The sequence below is a fragment of the Perna viridis genome, chromosome 11 (assembly GCF_037379345.1).
Source record: "Perna viridis isolate PV_CMFRI_1.1 ecotype Kerala chromosome 11, ASM3737934v1, whole genome shotgun sequence".
In the NCBI taxonomy this organism is placed as follows: Eukaryota; Metazoa; Mollusca; class Bivalvia; order Mytilida; family Mytilidae; genus Perna; species Perna viridis.
In genome coordinates this window covers 4,960,011-4,986,150 of record NC_142455.1, presented here as the reverse complement: position 1 = coordinate 4,986,150, position 26,140 = coordinate 4,960,011, and the positions used below count along the sequence as shown (strand labels likewise).

At 32.1% G+C, this 26,140-nt stretch overlaps 1 protein-coding gene and 1 long non-coding RNA gene across 2 annotated transcripts in view; one reads left to right on the top strand and one right to left on the bottom strand.

Annotated features, from left to right (window-relative positions):
• Positions 1–6,955: 6,955 nt before the first annotated feature.
• Positions 6,956–26,140, bottom strand: part of LOC148602423 (uncharacterized) — a 22,888-nt gene continuing 3,703 nt past the window's right edge. The window contains exon 3 of the long non-coding RNA XR_015916449.1: positions 6,956–11,742. This is a non-coding gene — a long non-coding RNA (uncharacterized LOC148602423). The remainder of the gene's footprint in view (positions 11,743–26,140) is intronic.
• LOC148602422 (galanin receptor type 1-like) overlaps positions 24,922–26,140 on the top strand; it is a 26,523-nt gene continuing 25,304 nt past the window's right edge. The window contains exon 1 of the mRNA XM_088552139.1: positions 24,922–25,157. The gene's annotated coding sequence lies outside the window, so the exon portion shown is untranslated. The remainder of the gene's footprint in view (positions 25,158–26,140) is intronic.

Sequence of the window (26,140 nt, the reverse complement as noted above, 5' to 3'; positions counted from 1 at the left end):
AATTAGATTGTAAGATCGTTGGGGTTTTGACATGCATGTATATTATTTTTTTCCATTGAGCCTGATTCTTACAAACACTTACACTTAAATCAGAAATTAAAAAAGATAAACCATAGCATAGTGATGGTTAAGATGATTATATCTCATATGTCTCATAGGTGAATTTCTACCTAGTAGTAATTGTTGCTTGTTTTTCATATGAAAGTAAACATGTGGGTTTGATAATGTTATTTACTTCCTCTTGTATAACAGAAATTGTTTACCCTTCCTACCATACCCCATCTGATGTCCATCCCTTTTTAGTGGTAGAGGTTTGAATTGAAATACTTTAGTTGTATGTGTGATTCTTAATGTTATTGAATTTTATTCTGCTATCTACATTGTGTTTATTGTCGTCGTTTTCTGTTTAAACATTTCAAATAGTTACATATCCTAAAAACACTTTAATCATACTTATGTAAAACAGAGGAACACATTTTAGTAACATTGTTTTTGATCTTGCTCCAATATAAACTATTATTTCAAATTTATGGGAACTTGAAAAGAAAACTATTTAATGCTTTGAATAGACTTGTTTATTATTAATGCTGTGAATTTGGGGGAATGTTAACCTATAATCACCAGCCTATTTAATTAAATTTATTATTGTGAAAATAAATCACTTTGATTGATCGCATGGACAGGGAAATGTGAGATTTTAGGCTTCTGTTCCATATTTATTTAATTCATCATGGAGGCAGTAGCATGACAGCAAATAAGATAAAGCTAAATAATTAATCTTTCGTTCACTTCTTTCGAGCAAACATTCAGCAAATGTAATATGATTTACTTAAAATGACTTCAGAGAAAAAGCTTTCCAGTATAAAATAAACAAATGCACAGATTGAGAAAAAAGCAAATGTTATAGTAACTTTGATGAGATAACACATGACAAACATTAATTTGTCATTAGATAACTATGCATTTTTATAGTGAACCTTGCATTTCTGCTTGCTTTGAGATAGCCACACAAGAATGCTAAGGAAAGACTTCTATATAAATTGTCATATGATAAGAAATAAATTGAATTTTGTAATGCTAAAAGACCACTAATTTGATTAAAAACGACAAAAACAAGACTTTTAATTGCAAACAAACAAATCACCAAAAAAAGACTCTCAGACTCTGCAATGTTTGATTCCGTAAAAAGAAATGTAAAGGAGATAAGTTTATATACTTCCACTGGGTAAGTTCATGTAACCTACTCCATGAATTACATCAGAAACATAATACTATAGAAGATTTCATAGAATTTTATGATGACAGCCTCAAAAGTTGAATAATAAAATTATCAGTTAGGTACTCATTTATATATAAGTTTGTTAGATTGTATATTTCGCCAGTTAATCAGGGATTATGTGGAAGATGATGCGGGGCCATAGTCGCTTTATGTTTGTTTTTATTTTCCACTTTAAACATTAGTAGATGACAGCCTCAAGAATTGAATAGAAGACTATCAGTTAGGTACTCAGTTACATATAAGTTTGTTAGATTGCATATTTCTCCCGTTAATCAGGGGTTATGTGGAAGATGATACGGGGCAATAGTCGCTCTATGTTTGTTTTTTTATTTTCCACGTTATATATTAGATAGAAGATGACAAAATGGCAATTCAAATTGTCCATCATACATTGTTGAATTTTGTTGAACGTATTACCAAGGAGTTTTTTGCTATGGCATATTTTAATAGTCCACAGGCCTGCCTCTGCCTTTGGATTTTAAACTTCTATCGTAATAATACTTTATTCGTCAATTGGTGCTGAATTAAAATATCCTGATGCCAGATATCAGAGGTGAAGTAATTTTTTACAAACTATAAATAGATCTTAGATAGAAAAGTAATCAATGGAACCATTATTCTAACGGAAATCAAAAGGAAGTAATCCAGGGACAACGACCAAACATGGGAAACAGACAAAAACAACAAAGAACATAAAGTAACCAAAATAATACATACACAATAACAAAAGCAAATGAGCAACTTGGACTCCACTAAAACGGGGAGCATGAACCAGGTGCATCGGTAGGGTAAGCATCCTCTGCTTTTCTAGAATTACCCTCCAAGTTACCTATAAAATGTCAATTCCGGGGGAGACGAAAGAAGAAAGGAAAACACGTTGAACAAATCAGTTTTCATGGTGCAGATAGCTACACCGTAACGATCCACGAGTTCATGATGACGACCATAAAACTTCTGTAGTGATGACTTCAATCTTGTAGCAAAATAACCCTGTTCCAGAAGCTTTACTACAAAAGTCCTAGCGCGATACAAAAAGACTGCGCAATTATGGCAAGCACTGGCATAACGTATGAATTGTGATATAAAAACTCCATACGCAGGTGCTGAATGGATAATGTTACAGATGAAAGGAAAGTTGACAATTCTGAATGAAAAGTTTCTCGTAAAGTATGGTTATTAGTTTTCCTTTACCATCGATTTCTAAGAGTATGTCAAGATATGAGGCTGACTTCACAGTTTCTTTAGTATCCGTTATCTAAATGCGATGTATCAAGTCCCTGAAACCAGGATTGTTTAACCTTAGTACGTTAATATATGGCGGAAACAGAGATTAAAAAATCTAGCCAAACGATGTTCTTTCTTTCGGATCAGATCAGCTATAAGGTCAGTCTCATAAAAGTGTAGGAATAGGTAAGCAAGTACAGGAGCACAATTTGTTCCCATTGGAATATCGACCGTTTGTTGAAAAATGCGTCCACCACACTGGACAAATATGTTGTCGATAAAAAATTCCAGCATTTTGAAAACAACTTCCGTGTATTTGGAAGATAATTTGGAATTATTGTTTACAAAGTATGAGAAATCTCTACCAAGAACTATATAATTATATCCAGGTGAACCATCTTTTTTGAAGAAACAACAATGTATAAAGTTTTTGAGTCGGGATTTTAAGTGAGTATGAGGAAAAGAAGTATACAATGTTGAAAAATCAAAGCTTTTAATGCTATTATATTCTGAGAATAATCTTGAATTGATGGTCTCAAAAAGAACTGTTAAATATTTCAGCATTCACATTGAATTAATACCACTACGGTGGATTACTTATGAGTTTAATAGTGTTCCGTTTTCTAAGATCATCACACAAAAACATGACACAATGGAAACCGATAATCCTACGACTGCAGCTTAAACTGTTCTCGGAAAAAAATATTCCACTTGACACATTGTCAGAAGAAAAATCAATAATTGATCCGACATTTTTACTCTGTCGAGCTTATATTATATATGAAGGAGAGAAGTGAAACTTTTTTTTAAATTCGTTTTTATGAATATGTGCTATACTAGTAAACTGTACATGTACTGTAAGCTAAATACAATTTCAAAAAGTTAAAGGTGTGTATTTTTGGGTATGTGGTTATTGTGTTCTACGGTTAATATCTTATGTGACTTATAACAATATTATATAGGTAACTATAACGCATTCAAAGAAACAAATTATGTTTTTATGTATATTCTGGGTTTTACATATGCACATATATTGGAGTATCGTGTAGAACAAAATGATTATTTGGTCCATGTTTTCCCACTTCCCACGATTTCTATAAGTCCTCTCACACCCTCATTCTTATACATGTCCTGTATAAATTGAAACCACAATACTTCAATAGATAATTCTGTTATTCACACTTTGACTTGCAAGTTAATTTGTATTGTAAAGACCACAAAATGATGTTCTAAAAATCTATGAACTTATAGCAAGAAAGCCAGTTCTACTGTAAAATTTAATTAAAACCAGTCTAAATTTTGTCAATACCTCTCTTTAATGACGGTCAAGAAAGAACCTTTGGTAGGTCGTTATAGTATTATGGCGTTTAAACTCTTCTCCTCTAGCAGATTGGAACATAAGGTTCTGCAGGATTAATATATCCCGTAATTTTGGCGGTTTTCATTCAAAATGTGCAGATTGAACTTTGGTGTGTCTAATTTTGTTGCATTAAGCGTAGGGATGCTTTTTTGTGTTTTATTCACATTGGAATGAAATTATCCTTAATTATTTAACGCTAGTAAAGACTATAATGTAAATATACGATACCTGTTGTCTGCTACACACGGTAACTGATTTGCTCTAATTAGCATTCAAGGGAATAATTGATTTATGTTCTTGGTTAATCTGGTCCATTATTGTTGTTCAATTTAAATGGAATAAACATAAAGATAATTAGTAACAATTATAACATCGCTAAAAATGTTGTACAATCCAATCAAGATAATTAGCCTAAATAAAATACGAGATTGAGAGCCTTTATCACTATTGTTTTCAATTTACATTTGTTGTTGAACAGAATAATTTAAACTGACATTTATAAATTACGAGTCGAATTAAAATGCATGGTTAACTACATTTTAAAATCTCTATGAAAGTAGTACACATAGAACGAACTTAAGGAGGTAGGTCTAGGGTAAGGGACATAACTCTTAAAAATCATTGGAACGTTTGTATTCAGCATTTTACATCAATCTTATGTAAGCATCTAATTAACTTGGATTCATTTTATTCTGCTTCAAACTAAAGCTTTAGAGGCTTTGGTGAAATTGAACATAATGAAAACATATCACTGATTTCATGAGTTGTGTCCCTTACCTTAGGTCTACTTCTTTAATATTGCACACATTCTAATATAACAATATATTGGCTATCTAATTTCTCATGCATACTTTATATTTTGGTGTGTTTAATTTTTTTGCACTTTTAAGACAGGCGCCAAATAAACCAAGGAAAGACTATAATCAAAATATCACAAAAAGTCAACAAACGAAGAAGAACGTGCTGACAACATCGCCGGAAGCTTCCAAACGTCAATCGACAAAGAAGAATCCGAAGAAATAACACATCAGAAATATCTATAACGCAAACAGCTGGAAAAGAAGAATTTATAGACATAACTCTACGGGAACCTTCGAAACGGTTACCAACGAAGAAGTGTTGCTAGCCATTACACTGCAGAAACTACCCAAATGTCGACAAAATTTCGACAAAGAAAGAATTATCGTCGTATATAACAGTGCAGGAACCTCCAAAACATCAAAAGAAGAAGAGGAATTATTAGACACAGCAGGAATCTCAAATTCATCAAAAGACAAGGGAAAATCCGTACAAATAACACTGCAGGAACCAACGAAACGTCAACAGACGAAGACAAGTTCTTGGACATAAGACAGGGAAACCTAAACAGTGTCAACAGACGAAGAAGAATATGTAGACATAACACTACGGGAACCTCAAAAACGTTAACAGAAAGAAAAGCCGTATACATAACATTGCAGGAAACTCAAAAATGTTAAGAGACGATTTATAATATCTAGACATAAGACTGCAGGAATTTCAAAAACGTTAACAGACTAATAATAATATGTAGACATAACACTGCAGGATCCACCAAAACGTGACAAAGAGAAAATCTTACCACACAAAGAACACCAAGGAGTACATATAGAAATACGAACAACAAAAACAGAGACTAAATCCATGGAGGATTGTTGACTTAAGTCATTTCTGCTGCTTGTAAGGCACCTATGGTGGTGCACGGAGGATGTCAAGTATGGTTTAATTTCTCTGATAGTTCATAACATTTGCCATTGTTTGAAACAGGCAATTTTGTATTCAAACGTACCACATAGGCATAACCATATACCGTTTTATCTATGAGCAATATGCATGAGTCTCATTACATTTTATATTACTATGAGTGGATTTTTAACAAGGTTCATATTTTAGCAGGTTTTATTTTTTTGGTGAATGAGATTAAAATGTCTCGAAATCGTGTATTTATAGCTGCAAGGTCTGTGCTAACTTGTTTTTTTTATTATTTTGTTGGAGAAAGTTTTTTGGAACACTAATACACCAAACTATGCTAATATATCAACAAGAAAGTTTAATATGAATATAATTTCATCCTTTGCTGTTGTTGGTTTAAGAAGTTAGACGATCTACTATTTTTGGTGTACAACTTTCTTCGTTTATAAATGTGTAAATAACAATACAGATTCAAACAGTATGGAAAATTACAAAAACTACTCTTATCTCCATGTTTTAAAAAGAGAAGAGGATGCTTACCCTAGATGAGGTCAGTGCCGCCAATGTTTTGATTTACTCGGATGGCTCATTGATTTTACCACATATCAGTTTTCATCTAGTCCAATGTCATTTATTCATTTTAAAAGTTTAAGTATAACATTCCGCTTTACACTTTGAAATTTTTAATTACAAAATAAGTACTTTTAACAAAATGTTTATTTTTTTAACTAATGATTTAACGTTAAATAATTTACGACGGGTGTTTCTAGAAAAGCAGAGGACGCTTACCCTACCGGTGCACCTAGTCGATGCTCCCCGCTTTTAGTGAAGTCCGAGTTGCTCATTTACTTTTGTTTCTTTGTATGTATTCTTTTTGTTATTTTATTTCTTTGTTGTGTTTGTCTGTTTCCCATGTCTGGTCTTTGTGTCTGCATTACATTCTTTTGATTTCCGCTGGAATCTTGGTTCCCTTGATTACTCTTACATAATAGGATGTAAAACAAGCATCGCAGATTATACATTTGTATATCAATATTTTGTATAAATAAAAAAGAGAATCGTAGTTGTAATTGAGATATAAAGTAAATCAGCTCACAATTTATGCGCTATATAAATGTGTGATAAGGCAATTTTGTCATAAATAACTGAGTTTAATTAGACTAAAATTTTCACAATACTATTCGAACAACAAAACGTACAAATAAGACAACCATGGTGCATCAGCACAAGTCTGTGGTTCCTATAATTGGTGTAATAATGTAATAAAAATATTTTTAACTTTATTCACCACTTCTGATATTAATCATAAAAAAATCAGATAATACAAAGACCTATTCGACAATTACAACCAAAATCATCATAATTTTTAACACTCTTCCACATTAACAAAAATGCAAACAAAACGACAAAATAAAAGGAAAACAAAACGTAACGTAATATAAAATACAATAATAAAAATGTTTTAAAAAGCCACACTTAAATTATCATTTCAGCTTGCTCATGACCTTATATGACAATACTTGAAGTAGTTTTATGTTCCGTAATATTAGTTTATTTAAGTCTTAAATGACAACATTGATAAACAAACATTACCCTATGGATATACATATTTCGGGCTTAGATGTATTGCAATTACTTATGGAGTTATGATATATTAAGGATGTTCACTGCCCTGTTTAAGAATAAAATGGATTTCAAAGGAAATCATTTTTTAGATTTTTAATGGAAGAACAATATAAGTAGAAAAAAGTGGATGGGTCAGTGTGCACATTTTTGAGATATAAGCATTTGAAATTTGGCGGAAAAGGATTTCTCGATTTTTCATCAGTTTTGCTATAAACATCAAAAAGAATGATTTCAAAAAAACTTCTCAAAAACATTTGAAGGAGTGTTTAATGAAATTATGAACAAAAAACGTAGTCGCTGAATTCATGCTATGAATTGAAGAAAACCAGAAGAGTCCGAAAATCTGAAAAAAAAATGACTGACCATGCGCAGCGAACATCCTTAAGATATAGTTTTACAAATGTTTAAACGGTCGCTGTTCGTATCAGCCATAATCAAAGTAATGTATTACCTATTAAAATATTATATAGTCGTTATGCATTCTGACACAAATCAGTGTTCATAAATTTTGAAGTTACACAATTTATTAATAAATAAATATAGCTCTCGACCTGTGGATTAGAAAAATGGCTTCGGAGAAATTAATTCTGGAGAGGACAGGAAACAAGTTTGTTTTATTTGATTAATAAGATCTGCTATTCAATATGTATTTCATATGATTACTCAAATAAAACTGGAAGCATATTCTACAAAATTGTATTAAACAAATTAGAGTTCGTCTAACAATCAATAGGAACTGCATTACCGAAGGATATTTGATTACAAGTCAACATGTTTTGTAATAGAGTGTCAAAACCAATATCGTTCTTTGTTGATTGGGTGTGAAATGTATTTAATTAATAACAAAAATATTGCTTCCTTATCCAATTAGTATTATATAAAAGTCGTAATTTGTACTATTAGGGTTAAATAGACACTTGATATGTCTCATATCAAGTAACATTGTTATCAATGCGACACAGTTATCATAAAAAGTTCAAGCACTTTTCCTCTTTTTGCATACGATTTTGTTGTTTCTTTCTGCAACTCATCAATAAAAAATGATAAATACTTAGGTTACAAGTAACAAATCTATCAACTTTAATAACTTTGAAAAAATTAATGTCAGACTTCGTGCGAAACAATTTTCGGTTATCTGTACTTTTCCCCTTCAATCTTGTTTCTAATTCTCTAAAATGACAGGATATTCGAAAAAAAAAATCTGTCATACACTCTTGGAATGATTCTGACGTTTCCGGTTATCTTCTTTGGAGTTTTGAATAAAAGTGACATTGCGCATCAATAGTGTATAGTCGTACTACATCACGCGTCAGCAATGTATAGTCGTACAACATCACGCATCAGCAGTGTATAGTCGTACTATATCACGCATATAAAAGTATAGACATACGACATCACTCATCAACAGTGTAAAGTCATACTTCATCACATGTCAACAGTGTATAGTCGTACTACATCTGGCGTCAACAGTGTATAATCAGGTTACAGAACGCATCAACAGTGTATAGTCGTACTATATCACGCGTTAACAGTGTATAATCGTACTACTAAATTTTAGCACACCTCAAGTACTTTTAAAAAGTACATTTAATTGAATAAACATGCCAAAAAAATGATTTATAGATAAATAGAATAATAGTAACTTATTTTGATTTTCATTCTAACAATACGATGCGGACTTTCTCAACTTGCGCTTTGCTGGAGCGTCTTGAACAAATTTGACTTCAGATGATAAAAAAAAAACTTTTGAAATGAAAATGTATTTGCTTTTAGGCAAAATCTAATTCAATTCAATCAAAATTTGTAATTGAGGTCGTAAATTCCGTCACTATGGAATACACTCACTAGTATAAAAAAATGCACAACTGATCGTGTGAGTTCAAAAAACGCACAACTGCTCGTATTAGTTCATTTCTCGTATTAATAACGTCTATTGAAGATGGCATATTCAGTGGAACATTTGATTTACAACTCTGACAGAGATGTGGAGATGTTATAGAATTCTAATGAATATATTATCGACAAAAGTCCAATTATAAAACATATCAAATAGAAAATGTTGCAGGGGTAATACACATAGAGTCCAATAAGAAGTATAAACATGTCTTGTAGTAATCTTTTGAGTAGTTCTTTTTGGTAATCTTAAATTTTATGTTTCCAAGAACAATGCATCTATTTCATATTACAAATGCACCCTTTCTGAAAGTTAAATTTTGGTTTTGGATTAACTGGAACGATAAAAGAGGAATAAATTACATAGAAAGCAATGAAACTCTTTAAAAAAAAGGAAATAATTCTTTAATTTGAACAAAATTTGGTTGCTTTGTTCGGGAAGTTTAAAATGATTTTCTGAGCCATTCATTGTCGATTTAAAAAAAACTTCATACTTTTTGACATACATACGGTATACACTTCACATTAGAACAAAAAATTCAGTTGGATAAAATTTACCCAGTGCCACTCATATTATGGAATCTGCCTAATTTTTACATGAACATAGAATATAATTTCATATGTATATGTTTTCTTCGTACATAGTATTATTGCGTCTGTGTATGACAACATATATTATTATCTTGTCAGTACCATACAATAGTTTTCCTCAATTCCAATGAGATAATTAAACATCATCGTGCTTGGAATAGTATTTCAGTTAAACTAAACTATCTTGTATTTATTACTGAGTAAAACTAAAATTTTGTTAGTAGTAGATTTTGTGTATTTTGTATTCAGATACATTTTTTTGCCATTTTTTATTTGAATCGCAGACAAGCATATATCTTAAAACCTAATTTGATGTAGTAAACTGAATGAGTAATCAGTGGAACCAAATTCTAGGGGAAATCAACAGAAAGTAATCCAGGAACAAAGACCAGACATTCAAACAGACAAACACAACAAAGACCTCAAAGCAACCAAAATAATACATACAAAGTAGCTAACGCAAATGAGCAACTCGGAGTCCACTAAAAACTGGGAGCATGGACCAGGTGCATCGGTAGGGTAAGCGTCCTCTGATTTTCTAGAAAACACCCGCCGAGTTGCTCATAACAATTCAAGTCCAGGGTAAACGAAAGATAAAAGAAAAACTATGATACGTTGAACAAATCAGTTTTCGTGGTGCAGCTGGATATACCGTAACGATCCACGAGTTCATGATGACGACCATAAAACGTTTGTAGTAATGACTGTAACATAACCGCGTTTCAGAAACCTAATTGTTAGAAGTCATTTTTCAGCTTTTTAAAAAATTTGAAATAAAATGTAGTACACAATATAATTAACTTTTGAAAGTTTCATCAAATGGTAGATCTATATGATGTTTGAAAGTTATCATATATGTTTACCATATATTATTAGCAGTCCTGGGACAATTATTCAGTGTTTTGATAAAGCAACACTGAAAGCTTATTCGAGAAACTTAAGTACTATTTTATTTATAAAAAATGATTTTGTACACTTAGTGGATATACATTATATACAATCTGTACTCTAGTTCATCCAATATTTTCTTCTCAATAAAACAAGGATTTCAACTGAGCAACACAGGCTTTCTCTGAGTCATTATTTGGCGTCAAAAGATTTTATAGAGTTTGAACAGCATCGATTGATTTGAATCATATCATACATCTTTTAGTAAATAGCGTGATGAGCATTAATTTAACTTTGCATGGTGAGAAACCAATAACAAAGTGAATTAACAATTGAACAAGATTAACGAAGGTCAACATTTTCTATGAATTCATGTTGTTTTTCTTATCATGTTGAATGTTTATGGGTGCATTTATTTCATTGGACATCATGATTAGAGTGAAATACCATGGCTTTCTAAATTTCGTCAATGGCACCTTTTTCTAACAGGGTGACATTGATGTTTTAACAAATTCAATTAAAAAAAGTAAACTGAACATTACTCGTGACAGCAAAATAACAAAAAAAGCAATGTTTACATAATGCGAATACCTCTTATTTAATAAAATCCAGAAGCAGTACCATTTTATAATATTTCAATAATAACTCGGTTGGATTTTGTGTTTCCCCAGACAGACATAACTGTTATCTACATACAAGAACTTAAGCCAGGTCTGATTGTGACAAATTACCAGTACTGTCGGTTGTATATGGAAATATCAAAACATTTATCCAAATTTGATTAATATGTCATTGGTATTTTTATTGGCATTTTGGATGCAATATTAAACAGTTATTGTGACGTCAACCTAGTTTTAAAATATGAAATCTTGTATGCGATTTCTCGATGGGAAAACAATAGACGACATTTAAAAAAAACAATAGAGAAAGTTTCTTGTTCTTAGTTCGATTTATCGATACATTGCTGTTTACAACTTGTTCCAAAAAGCAAAGTATTAATCATATTCCTTAACAATTGCGTCCGAATGCATATTTGCATAAATATGCTTGGTTCTTGTAAGTCCATTTGCTTACTGTTTTCACCGAGTGGCGTTTCAATTGTACTTTCCGAATGCTGAGTGGTGAATTGCGTCTTCAAAGTTCGGTTGTCCATTAAGACGATAATGTCCAGCTGAAAGCAAGTGGTAAAATGGGCGGTTAGAGATAAAACTTTATGCGCGTATTAACATATAAATACAATTCTAACTCCAATTTAACGCTAAACCACAGTTCATTCGAATTCATCGGAACTTTGCATCATCATATGTCTACATCATCGACATTCCATAGATTATATGAATCGAATATGTTGTAGGTCAAGGTCATAGCCGAAATATCAGCAATGTAGACTTTTAACAATTAGGCTTCTGGAATAGGGTTATGTTGCTACAAGACTGAAGGCATTACAACATATGTTTTATATTTGTCATCCTGAACTCGTGGATCGTTACGGTGAAACTCGGAAGGTTATTCCAGAAAAAAAACAGAGGACGCTTTTTACCCTATCGGTGCACCTCGTCCATGCTCTCAGTTTTTAGTGGAGTCCGAGTTGCTCATTTACTTTTGTAAAGTTCGTATGTATTATTTCAGTTACTTTATGTTCTTTGTTGTGATTGCCTGTTTTCCGTGTCTGGTATTTGTCCCTGGATTACATTCTTTTGATTTCGCTAGAATCTTGATTTCCTTGCAAATACTCGATATATACATGGTAAATACAAACAAGGAGTTTAACTCACTTATAATACGTGATTTTGATTTACTTAAAATCTTCATTGGAAGATTACCGCTATAACTTTGGTTCCCTTGATTACTCTAATAAGGCTAATAAATAAGATTATGGAACAAACACATTGTTTAAGAAGGTTGAAATAGTGTACGGGACATAACTCTTGAAATCAGTGATATGTTTGTATCATATTGAATTTCATCAAAGCCTATCAAACTTGCATTTGAAACAGAATGAAATCAATCCAATTTACTTTGATGCTTACATGAGATTGATATAAAGAGCCTGAATACAAACGGTGGACAGTGATTTGTAAGAGTTGTGTCCCTTACTCTAGGTCTACTTCCTTAAGGTTTTTATTTCTTTTCATGTGAGACTAAACACATCATGTAAAGTAACCTTTTATAAGCACTTTAGTAAATTTGTTATTGATCAGTTAAATTCATTCTATGCAAATTACAAATGTTAATATTGTACAATTATTCAATAAATTACATGTATTGGTGTGTTGATTTCACAAAAACAAAAGAAAGAGAGAAAGACAGACACACAAAACCTTCATAAGAACACTTTATCTTTGTCTAGAAATTTTCCTGCAAATGCTTTGGAAAAAACATATCAAGCCTTAACTAATTGAACGTTCTCCGATAAAGAAAAAGAAAAGATAAGTAAATGAGTTTTAGTAAATTTGGCAAACTTTACAAAATAAAGCAATGCAACAAAGAACATAAAAAAACAACTAGAAAAATTAAACTGTGAGGAAAATTTTCCCGGACACAAAATGGTAACAAAAGTAGGAAGATAGAGATTGAAATTATATACTACAGTTTCACATACCTATATATATTTTCTGTAAATTATCAAGTTGCTGCGATAGGTATTTAACGATAAGGATACCCCCTTGGTCAACGTGGGGAACATAAACCTCATTTAAGGCCGTGCACAACACCTAAGGGACATAATTCTGTAAACATCAGCAAAACGTTATATTTTGTTACATTCTGATATCAAACTTAAAGCATCTTACTGATCAAAAGGTTCGTTAATCATGCTTTTATATGCTCATTGAATTTCATCCGTTGAAACTTGTTGTTTATTTTTTTTATTTATATATTATATATTTTGCTTCTTGAATCAAAATTAACTACTGAATAAAATTTCAAGAAATTTAAAAAAGCCAAATAAATTTTATGAACGATGTTCGGCATCCCCTTAAATGGAAATGCAAAATAGGAGGTACGCAATGACATCATAAAAATGAACATGTCAAAATTCAACTAATATTAATTCAGTAGTTCCGGAGTAGTTGATCCACTTTAATCGACGAATGCCAAATCACTATTTTCATAAGGAAATTCAAAAAGGTATTTATATGGAAATGCCAACATTTTGGTGTACAATGGCATCACATAATACAGAAGATATACAAGTGTCGTTGTATATCATAGTTGTAGTAAGAAATAGGTGCTGAAGAATGAACGATCAGACAAATGGTCGGAACGACAGAGTGAATCTATCTACCTCGCACTCTGTACAGTAAGCTGACGAATGTTTTAAAGAATAATAATCATATATACATGAAGGACAAGAATACTTTACATCGGTGAGATGTCGTAAAAATTTTAGCATGGATCAAATCTGTGTTCTAATGTAAAATTATTTAAAAAAAATACGTTGCTGATATCGATTTATGAAGACGCAGTATTACTGTAACCGTAGTTTTCAATATGCATGAACAGTCTCCAGAGGTTATATCACATGGTTCCTGGTGTTGAGACTACATATTTAGTTCTCTAGACCGACACTAATTAAGTTATCCTTTTGTACAACGTTATTTAACACCTTACATTCAAAGTTAACCATCCAGTGACTAGACGAGTAAGCCTTTGTCCGTGTCTGGTGCGTCATTTCACATTAGAAGATGTGTTTCCATGGCGCCAGTGAAATAATGGCATTTCAAAAATCCTTTTCTGACGTAAGCGATGAATACTTCCTTTTTTAACCAAATTTATTATTTATTCATTTTTGTAACTCACATAGTTATGATTCACCTGTTCATACAAAATTGTTGTATATGAACCAATTGTAGCAATTGCACATGAGCAAATAAGAAAAAGTCACGAGACCAACACCTTTTAAAGTAACAAATCTTTTAGTCATTTTTTCAAGCTGGAAAGTATCCCCTCTATGTTACCCGAGCTGTATTTAACATTGACAAAAGATTGAGAACCAAACCAAACCAGAAACTGGAAATGCACATTAGACTTCAAGTTTAGAAACATTTACACAATTAACTCATTTTCTTTATATAATGTACGCTTCATTGAAATGTCTTGAATCTATATACGACATTTATTTGACCTTTATAAGTACGTTACTTGACGTCAATCGAAATAAAAAAAAAGTATACATAAATATTACAAATTTGGTATAAACTATAAACTATAGAAAATATAACGTCACATGTAGTGTTTTGAATAATTTAATAAAATTGAAATAAGAAATTTTCTAAACAAGAAAAACAAATACATTTGAAAAAAATTCTTTCTTAAACATGTAAAGATAAAAAAATGGTAATAAACACAATAATAAAATTCCATCACAAAACGAGATAAAAGATATAAGGGGCAAATCTGATTTTTATGTATGTCAAATACGTTTGTTGCAATTTTTGAGTTAGTAATTTTAAGCATATAATGTATATTATACAATGAAGCATATTTTATAAGATACAATTTAAGAAAAAAAATATAAAGGGGGATATCACACGTTCAGTTTAAAGAGTTACTTAACACAATGATGGCAACGACCATTTTTTACAGTATTAAACTGTAATTTGAAATAGGTTCGATTCCTAGTGGAGCTGAATAGTAAGTTTACATGGATTAAAGGATTATGTCATCACTAAGCGTTAGTCGTTCGTCGTTTGTCATCCTTCCTCCGTACTTTTTATCACATAACCTCCTGACTGATTTTAACCTGTCTTAGCATTAATCAGCCAATCGTTTAAATACAGTAAAACATTTTTGTATCTTCAATTTATTTTAAGTACTAGTCTTTGTAAGAATCGTGAAAATTTTTTAAAATGTGATAAACCTTTAAGAAAAAAGTTTTTATTTTTTATTAAATTGCTTTATATGTCTATATGATGCAATGTTAAATTATTCATTGCAATCTTCCCGCTCTTAAGTGATAATTTACATTAAAAATTCAAAAGTTTCTATCGTATTTCAGTGTCATTTATCCCTTGATTGCGAATTCTACAGTATATTTTTTTTCATATTTTCATCTCCCTAGAACAGAAAACGTGTTATGTGAAAAAGTACGTTAATTTTTTTAAACAAAATATAAAAAATGAAAATAAGTAGGGTTTCTAAACATGAATTACATTTTGCATGATTCTTGCCGTGAGTGTTACTTAAATATTTTACTGATTTTACATTTCACTTTGAATCACCACCTGACAAGGGCGTACAGGGTTATAGATAAGTTTAACTGTCTGACAATATTGGTTTTAACTTTATTTTGATATGAAATATGAATATATATAAGTTTATTTATATTCATTTACTGTACACTTTCATACACTTTTTCATTTAACGTATGCATGCATGTACTAAATCTTTAAAAGAAAAAAAAACACACTAATATGTATGCTCAACAAATTATTTAGCACAAACCAATTTAAGGTGTCATTGAAACATAGTGTGTAAGGGAGCCCAAAATTATTAAATGAGCCTTCTGATAAAAATCCAAGTAAAATCTGATATTTGCTCACTGTAAAATTGCATCTAACAATTTTAACTATTTCTGCAAGTTCTAACCAGAATCAATACGTTATAGTACAATCATAAAACAAATGCAAAACTTTTTATCTTATGCAAGAATGTGATGGTAGAAATAATTCTATGCAATTATTAGTACAGGAAGCTCTTCAAGATGTTTACAAAATGCTGGAATTTTTAATTGACAACATATTTGTCCTGTGTGGTGGATGCGTTTTTCAAATAACGGTCGGCATTCCAATGGGAACAAGTTGTGCTCCTCTACTTGCTGAGCTATTCCTTCACTATTATGATGCTGACTTTACAGCTGATCTGATACTAAATAAAGAATAACATTTAGCTAGAACCTTAAATCTCAGTTTCCGCTATATAGATGATGTATTTTATTTAAACAATCGTAATTTGACATATCGCATCTACCCCAAATAACTTGAGATAAAAGCTACTACAGACACTGTGAAGTCAGCATCATATCTTGACCTACACTTAAAAATCGATGGCAAGGGAAAACTATTGACCAAACTTTACGACAAACGTGATGACTTTTCATTCAGAATTATCAACTTTCCTTTCATCTGTGGCAACATCCCTTCAGCACCTGCGTATAGAGTGTTCATATCACAACTCATACGTTATGCCAAAGCCTGTCGAAACTACGAAGACTTTTTGTACTGTGTTCGACTTGTAAGAAGTAGGCTTCTGAACAGGTTTATGTTGCTACGAGATTGAAGTCATCACTACAGAAGTTTTTTGGTCGTCATCGTGAACTAGTGGATCGTTACGGTGTATCCATTTGCGCCATGAAAACTGATTTGTTCAACGTGTCTTGTTTTCCTTCCCTCTTTCGTCTACCCCGGACTTGACATTTTATGAGCAACTTGGCGGGTGTTTCTAGAAAAGCAGAGGACGCTCACCCCACCGATACATCTGGTCCATGCTCCCAATTTTTAGTGGAGTCCGAGTTGCTCATTTACTGTTGTTACTTTGTATGTATTATTTTAGTTACTTTGTGTTCTTTGTTCTGTATGTATGTTTTCCATGTCTGGTCTTTGTCCATGAGTTACATTCTTTTGATTTCCGCTAGATCCATGGTTCCCTTTGATTCTTTCAAGGATATATTTTACAACATTGTTGTAAAGAATATCTTATAAAATCTGGGATTTCTAAATTTAAATTCGTTTCTATTTAAAACATTTCTCATTAGGATATGCATTAACATTATTTACAAGAATTCTGTATATAAATGTGAAATCCTTTCTAAGAAAGTATTAACAGGAACACTTGTTAGATTGAAAATATGTTAGATTTGTTGAAATGAAAAAGTACCACGATAACTATCAAAAATGCGTTTTACATATCGTAGACCAGTGTTTTAATATAAACAGAAAAATCTGACAATGGCACAAAATTAAAAATGGGTAAGGACAATATATCTTTCATTTCCATTAGTAATATGTTTTGGCTTGCTCATTCCATACATGCAATTGTGTAATGTTGTGCAATGTTGTTCACGTGTTTCAAGGAATAAAAGCATTACTAAAAGAAGGAAAATTGAAGAGATACCAAAATTAATTGTATGCAAGTGTACAAATTTCGGTGAATAATCTTTGGCATAGACAAGTCTGACTATTGAGTGAGAGAATGCTCTCGGTAATATAAACGTTGAATTAAAGTACAATCTATTTCTGTCAAAGTTTGATGACACTAAAGTGTCACAAAAAGCTATCTAAGTTTCTGATCTGTCAATTTTTAAAGATCAACTTCCATTACTCAAAAGTTGTCTGTATTTTGAAACTTGAAATGATTGTTAATTTCAATACACTCTACAAATGGTCACTTTTTTGTCTGGCTCAATTGGACATTAGCTGTTGCAGTGCTGGAGTGGCTCAAAGCTGTCTTTGGAATAATTTTGATAGCACATTTGCTAATAACTATAAACCTTGGCCTGAATGATGAAAGTAAGGAACTCCTTCAATGCTTTCTTGTTGCAATTTATCAATTGATATGACCACATTGTTGAAAGTTTTCATGTGATGAATTTAAGACTTTCAGAGTTTCGTTTTTTTTAATTGGTTTAATTGTTGTTGTTTTTTTCAGTTTTTGTATAATATTGTGTTATATTTCGACAATATATATGTACATCACGTGTAAGAATGGTTAGTTGTAGCTGAAAAAAAACTCGTTGGCGGCCATTTTGAAAATGGCGGTCGATATGTAGCTAAAATTATCGATTGAGCCGCAGATTCTTAACCGTTGTGTCTTAAAAAATTGTTGCAAAGTACAGTACTTAACATTATTATTCTGTATTGAAAGAGATTGCTTTTTTGGAAATGAATAGTTACTTCATTCTATCAATAATTAAGATGAATGTTCTTTTGTCATTGTCTGATATCGAGGCTAACTAGATCTCGGGAGCCCATCATCACTAGAACTATTAAATATACAGTAACCATATTTAGTTGGTAATAGTATTACAGGAAGAAATTGATTGAATATGTCGTTATGCTTAATACATTTTGGGGATAATTCCATTTATCTTGGGAAACCATTCAAGTTCTGTTTCATTCTATTGTCAAGGACACTGATCAGATAAAGGTAAACATTGCCTTAAACGGCCATTGATTTGGACACTAATAAAATTGTATGCCCAATTATGCGCTAATGTTATTAGTTATTGTTGAATTGTGTGTCCTTTGCTATTCAAGTACACGATGTATGGTAGTACGGGACAGTTCATCTAGGTGTTATTATGTAGGATAGAGGATCAAATTAATGATGCATGTCACAACAAATCAATATTATACAGTTCGAGTCCCGCGGAGGGAGCCACCAAAAATTTGCATCGCACATTTGACAGTTCTAACATCGTTTGGAATTTTTCAGACCCTTTTGTAAGTTTACGTTATCTTCCCTGTATCAATTTCATCCGATGGAGCAGTTAGGCGAATAGAGTCGTCTCATTCTGAGACGTTTGAATAATATTGATTTGTTGTGACATGCATCATAAGTTTGATCCTCTATTTGTACTACCATACATCGTGAAATAAGTTATAACCATAAATTAATTCTACGAAGAGGAAAGACCCGGCCAGCGAAAGCAATATTTTTATATAGCTCAGCTGGCCGAATGGTCTAGGGCGCTGTACTTGGTGCAGGCGGTGTTGCCATAGATGTCACAGCGGTACGAGTTCAAGTTCCGCGGAGGGAACGACCAAAAATTTTGCATCGCAAATTTGACAGTTCTAACATCGTTGGAAAATTTTCAGACCCTTCTATATATATATATATGTATAGAGAGAGAGGAGGATCTGAAAAATTCCGAACGATGTTAGAACTGTTAAATTTGCGAAGCAAATATTTGTTCGTTCCTTCCGCGGGACTCGAACTCGAAGTGCTTTAATATCTATGGCGACACCGCCTGCACTAAATCCAGCGCCCTAGACCACTCGACCAGCTAAGATATATAAAGATATAGCTTTCGCTGGCCGGGTCAATCTTCCTCGTAGAATTAATCTAGGGCTGTAACTTAGTACACGATGTATGGTAGTACGGGACAGTTCATCTAGGTGTTATTATGTAAGATTGAGGTTCAAATTAATGATACATGTCACAACAAATCAATATTTTACAACGTCTACACAATACACATATTTGACCATAGACGCACGAACAGACACTATGCATATACTTAATGTGTGCGTGCTGTTGTGACGATATGCGTGTATTCACATGCATGATCATGTGTGTATACTATTAAATTTACGAGCTGTAGTTTACTAGCATCTAAAACCGTATTCAAGATAGTTTTAAAAACCAAAACGAACGTATTTCAGTTGTACTGTTTATAAATCTATTACAATTGATATTGTAACACTGTAATGTTCATCAAATATACATGTATCAATTTAATCAATGCTACAAAATCAAATTGTTTCAGTTTGCTTTGCCAATTCAGTGAGATAAAAAAATCTCAACGAGAATTGTTTGATTAGATTCCACTGATATATATTTCGACTCTAGAGGAAAACAAGAACACGCTTGCTTTTCTCCGTAAAAGGGACAATTTAAATATGTATCGAATATTATATTATTTGTAAACATCAAGGAGACCTGACAGCTTTTATTGGATTTTTCCCTCCCACGTACATATTTGTATGTGTTTGAAGTGTGGCTTGGTTCCTGGTTATTTAGCACATTTATACAAGGCATGAACTTATGTTAGATAATCTAATTTTAATAATCGTATTCAAGTTAGTGGTTTAATTATTTTATTATTTTGTCCACCTTTCATATTAATTTAAGAATAGCAATCATACAAATATAACAAGCAAGGAGTAATTTCAGCAGTGCCATTGTATACATGAAGTTGTCAGATAGAAAATATTGCAATAGGGAGCCAAGAACGGCACCGAAATATTCTTACCAGGTGTAATACAATAGATGAAACCTCAGTACTTTGAGGATTTCAAATTTTAATTGCAAGAGTAAGGTGAATAAACAATGATATATCATTGCACATTAGAACGATAACGTTTGGTCAATCGAGCACACCTTGCTTTGTCCTAATCCGACATAATGAATTAGAAAGCTAACAGACGAAGACAGGTAGGCACTAGAACACATAATTCTAATCTGTCGTCACTTTCTCATTTTTCATTTGCATAACGCGTGCTTGGCGTAAAAGCAATCGAGACCAATTCTCCTGAAGTCTTTGGTATAAGCCACCGGGTTCCCAACGCACCACCGCAAGTGTATGCGGGCCAGCAGAATCGAGCAAAATTTTGGCAGTTTTAAAACGTATCTATGACATTAATATTGGCGTTGGTATCAGTTAAACTATGGATCATATGTACATTTTAAATGTATCAACCATTTTCAAGCTGGCCAACAGAATGAATTTAAGAATTTGAAATCGTAGTAGTTATAATGATGTTACAAAACATGTAATATATCAATTGATTATGACTATGCTTAGCAAGCAAGGAAAATATGTCGTAGCGTTCAATTAAAACAGGGAGCGAAATCAGAGGCAAGGGAATTGTGGTGAAATCATGTTCATATTTGTCAAACGGTTATAATGATCATTAACCCAGAAATTGATCGGTTATTTTACGGAGAATTTATTGTTTTGCTGTATCACAATGCAGTTTATTAAGCCTCATATTTAAGTCACCGACGACGACATTGTTTTGACTTCGTTTATTAAGTCGCCGACCACGAAGTGGCGGTGACTTATTGTTTTTACTGTGTTTCTTAGTATTATTATTATTATTGTTATTATTTTATTATTTTAATTTTCCTGCCATAAAAATTTTTGAAAGTGTCCTTCCTTTTTCTCAAAAGTGCCTGGTCCGATTGAGATGAAACTTTACAAGATGTTAGAACTACTCTTTGATGGATGCAGAAAGTCATAAAAAAATTTCCAACTGCCGACATTTTTTCAAAATGGCCGCCGGACTAAAGGTATCCATTTTTTTACACCGGAAATTGGAACATCATTTATCTCGAAAACCGCTGATCAGAATTAGACGAAACGTGGTGTATATATTAAGCTCACTAGTCCAAACAAAATCACGAAAAAAAAAATCGAGTGCGTTTCGGCCGCCATTATCAAAATGGCCGCCAACGCGGTCGAAAATTCAAAGTTGTCCTATTTTGATGACAATTGATATCTAGGTTCTTTAAGACGTCCTTCTTAATCATCTGCGGCTCAATTGGCAATTTGAGCTACGTATCGACCGGCATTTTCAAATGGTCGCCACCGCGGTCGAAAATTCAAACTTTTTCGGTTTCCTTGAAATTTGATATCCACGTTTTCAAATTTGCCCGATTTTGATAAAAATTGATATCTAGGTTCTTTGAGCCGTTCCAATTGCCAATCTGAGGCTCAATTCGCAATTGGAGCTACGGGTCGGCTGTCAATCTTAAAATGGCCGTCACCTCGGTCGAAAATTTAAAGTTGTCAGATTGTGATAAAAATTTGTTTATTTATTAAGTTTTTTAAGACACCACGGTTAAAAATCTGCGGCTGAATCGATAATTTTAGCTACTTATCGACCGCCATTTTCAAAATGGCCGCCACCGTCATGAAAATTTGAAAGTTATTCCATTTCGACGAAATTTGATATCCGGATTCTTTTCGCTGCCTCGATTATTAATAAGCAGTTCATCTGACGATATTTTTTTCCATACATGGATAAGAAAACGGGAGGCGACTTCTTCATGTTTCGTGGAAACGTAAATTTTAATTATTATTATTATTATTTTAATTCTCCTGTCATAAAAACTGTTGAAAGTGTCCGCACTTTTTCTCAAAAGTGCCTGGTCCGATTGTGATGAAACTGTTCAAAAAGTTGAAACTACTCTTCGAAGGATGCAGAACACCAAAAATTTGATTCCAGTTGCAGCCATTTTTTTCAAAATGGCCGCCGGACTGGACGTACCTATTTTTTTACACTGAAAATTGGAACATCATGTATCTCGAAAACTGCTGGTCAGAATTTGACGAAACTTGGTGTATATATTAAGCTCAATAGTCCAAACAAAATCATGAAAAAAAAATCGCATGCGTCTGGGCCGCCTTTTTCAAAATGGCCGCCAACGCGTCCAAATTTCAAATTTGTCCGATTTTGATGAAAATTGATATATAGGTTCTTTGAGCTGTCCCAATTGCTAATCTGTGACTCAATTCGCAATTGGAGCTACTGGTCGGCCGTCAATCTTAAAATGGCCGCCGACGCGGTCGAAAATTTAAAGTTGTCAGATTTTGATAAAAAATTATTTATTTATTAAGTTTTTTAAGACACCACGGTTAAAAATCTGCGGCTCAATCGATTAATTTAGCTACACATCGACCGCCATTTTCAAAACGCGAAAAAAATTTCAAGTTGTTCGACTTCGACGAAATTTGATATCCAGGTTCTTTACGCTGCCTCGATTAATTACAAGCAGTTCCATTGACGATAGTTTCTCAAAAGACTGATCTGGAAACGTTAATTTTAATTATCATTATTATTATTATAATTTTCATTTTTCCATTATCTTCCGTCTCCATATCAATAAATCGGACAAATTCTCGGGAATCGTAAAGCAAAATCCAATACCATCTGAAATCTTACCTTAGGTATACAAAATCCTATATAGGTAGCTATTTTGAGATAAGTGCCAAATAAAGAAAAAAGAACAAAATAAAGCACATTCTAATATTACAGAAGCATAGGTGGCCAGAAACTTAAAATTCGGAACAGGTATTGAGTTATGCATGCTGAAATCGATTATTCAAAACAAACGGAAACAAATTATTACCTGTTGCAGCTGCTACCAATTTTTCCCGCAAAAAATTCATAATGCTCCGATTTGGATACAATTTGGTTTTAGGGGTAAAAATACTGTGCTGAATCTGAATTTTGAAATTTCAAGGCCATTTAAAAACCCTTATCCCCATGGCGACTGATTTTCACCCAAAAACTTCAAAATGTTCCGATCGAGCTTTTTGCGAAATTTGTTTTTTTTTAATGTGCCGCTAAAGTGTCGATGCAATATGAATATAGGAGGAGACTTGTCCTATGTAACGTAAACGTAAACTATATTTATCTTTGATTATTTTTCTACTAAATTATTCAATCCAATTGATATTCCTTTTTTTTCCTCAACCAACAAAATTACCAACCCACTTGATTACACTGGAAAACGCCTCACAGCTAATTCATTGCACTGGAAAACGCATCACAGCTGATTCATTACACTGGAAAACGCCTCACTACTGATTCATTACACTGGAAAACGCCTCACTGCTGATTCATTACACTGGAATACGCCTCACTGCTGATTCATTATTGTCAAATATTGTATTATTATACCTTTTATTGATATTTCTGTAATAATGGGACTTGTCTAAATATTTTATACAAAATATATATACCCCAGCGAAATAATCAAATAAATGGAAGTTAATTTTGTAATTTAAAATACAATTATATAAAATGTATATTTTCGCTCATTCTTTTAACACATTATTGCTCAATATTTTTACTAGCATTTTTTGCCTTGTAAGTCTTAAGGTTTTGATTGTATATCGTTATGATTTTATTTGTTGCCTTTTTAAATATAAGGTGTTATTAACATTATATAATGTGTAAATTATCCCACTTCCAAATGTTCGAAAGTTTACTATATTCATTGGTTATGAATTTTCAATCGTACAATAAAGAATACATAAGTGCATTGAAATACGCTGTTGTGTAATGTTAGCTCAAATCTCAACAGATAAATCAAATGAGAAAACAGACAATTTTTTTTTCATTTCAATATCAAATCAGGTGTTTTCGGTTATTTCACATGTGTCTAAGTCATTTGAAAAGTTAATGCCTTGGTCTGACAATGAAGTCATGCGATGTTGTAAAGTTACGATGCCTAAGGGATTAGGCTTGCGTCCACTATTGTGTGGTTAATTGATCAATTTTTACGCAAACTAATCCAGTGTTGATCCAGATATTATAACTCGTCACCATTAATCAAGCATGTTTGGGTTTCCTCAATCAGATATATATATAAGACCTTTGTTAGTTTAATATCATGTCACAACCGGAAAATAAATGATTGATTCACTTTGGAGTAATTAATAGTCATGTAAACATTCGAATTAATTGTAAAGAAAAATCAATGGAAGATTTGATACTTTTATAAATAACGCAGCTATATCAGCTAATTAAGCTTGCCTGCTTATTTATTCAACCATTAGAAAGTAGTGTTACCCCCAATAATTAACTTTAGCACTCTCAACCAGGCAATAGATTTTTATAATAACATTTCTATTCTAAGTTTACTCTTTCATGTGATTGGTTATTAGTTGCATCCCACAATTTCCATAATATGTCTGAAAACCAACCATGGATCGATTTATAGTTCGTTATACGGAGGAATCGTTAAATGTAACTCTATGGGGATAAAACTAATTCCAAGAAAGTGTCGACGAAGTGTGGTTTGAGAATGCAAAACATGGAGTTATGCAGAAATTAGATAAAACTATTTTTCAAGGTAAGAGTTAACTTACCAACTCATTTTAACGAAAACAATATGACGGATTTATAGTCACTATGACGTTTAGATACTATGACGTCAAGTTTGTAGGTTTGATGACATCCAAATTAACACTGCCTGTTGTTTTGTACATGTCAGTTTTTTTGTTATTTTATTTTCAAATTAGTACTTCTTAAGTTTCAGTAATTACACAGAAAACAAACAAAAATACCCATACCCATGAAACAAAAACAAAACAAAAACACAAAAAAACCAACAAAATACAACTACAAGAGCAAAAACTTAAAGATGCATCACGCAATCTTGAAGAATAAAAATATTTAATAATTCATATCATCAGTTAGATATAAAGAATGGGAATAAAATTTTCTTTAAATATGATTAATTCATGTTAAAGTACCTAATAAAAATGACATTTTTGGCTTCCCAATTATGCAATTATGACGTTTTGTTCAGCAATTTTACTAAAATGTTCATATTTAACCAGACAGATGCACCAACCTGTTATTACTCTTCGAAACGAATATTGAAAATTGAAGTTTAAACATACACCTGCATTTACTGTCTGATCATACGCTATGTGTGAACTCTTATTTGTATCATAAACATTCGATTCTTTTTTAAATTGAAAGTTGCAGCCCTCAAATAGCATATTTGTCTCTATCGATTTTTTTTTCATTTGGCTTTAGTTATTCTACTTTTACTTATTTCCCTCAACCGTATACTAATATGTCGACGGGTATGATATATTTGGGAATATTACAGCATAAGTTCAAACCATGCCAGAAAATATTTACTTCATAATATCAACAGAATGTGACATTATATATATATATTGGCTAGGAATTTTGTGATGTGAAGATACGTTATGTTTATAATATATCTCTTTAACAGATCTATTAACAACTTTATTTTACTGGATTGAACACTCTAAAAAAGTTATATGCGTACAATAACTTCTTGTTTGAACATTTATAACA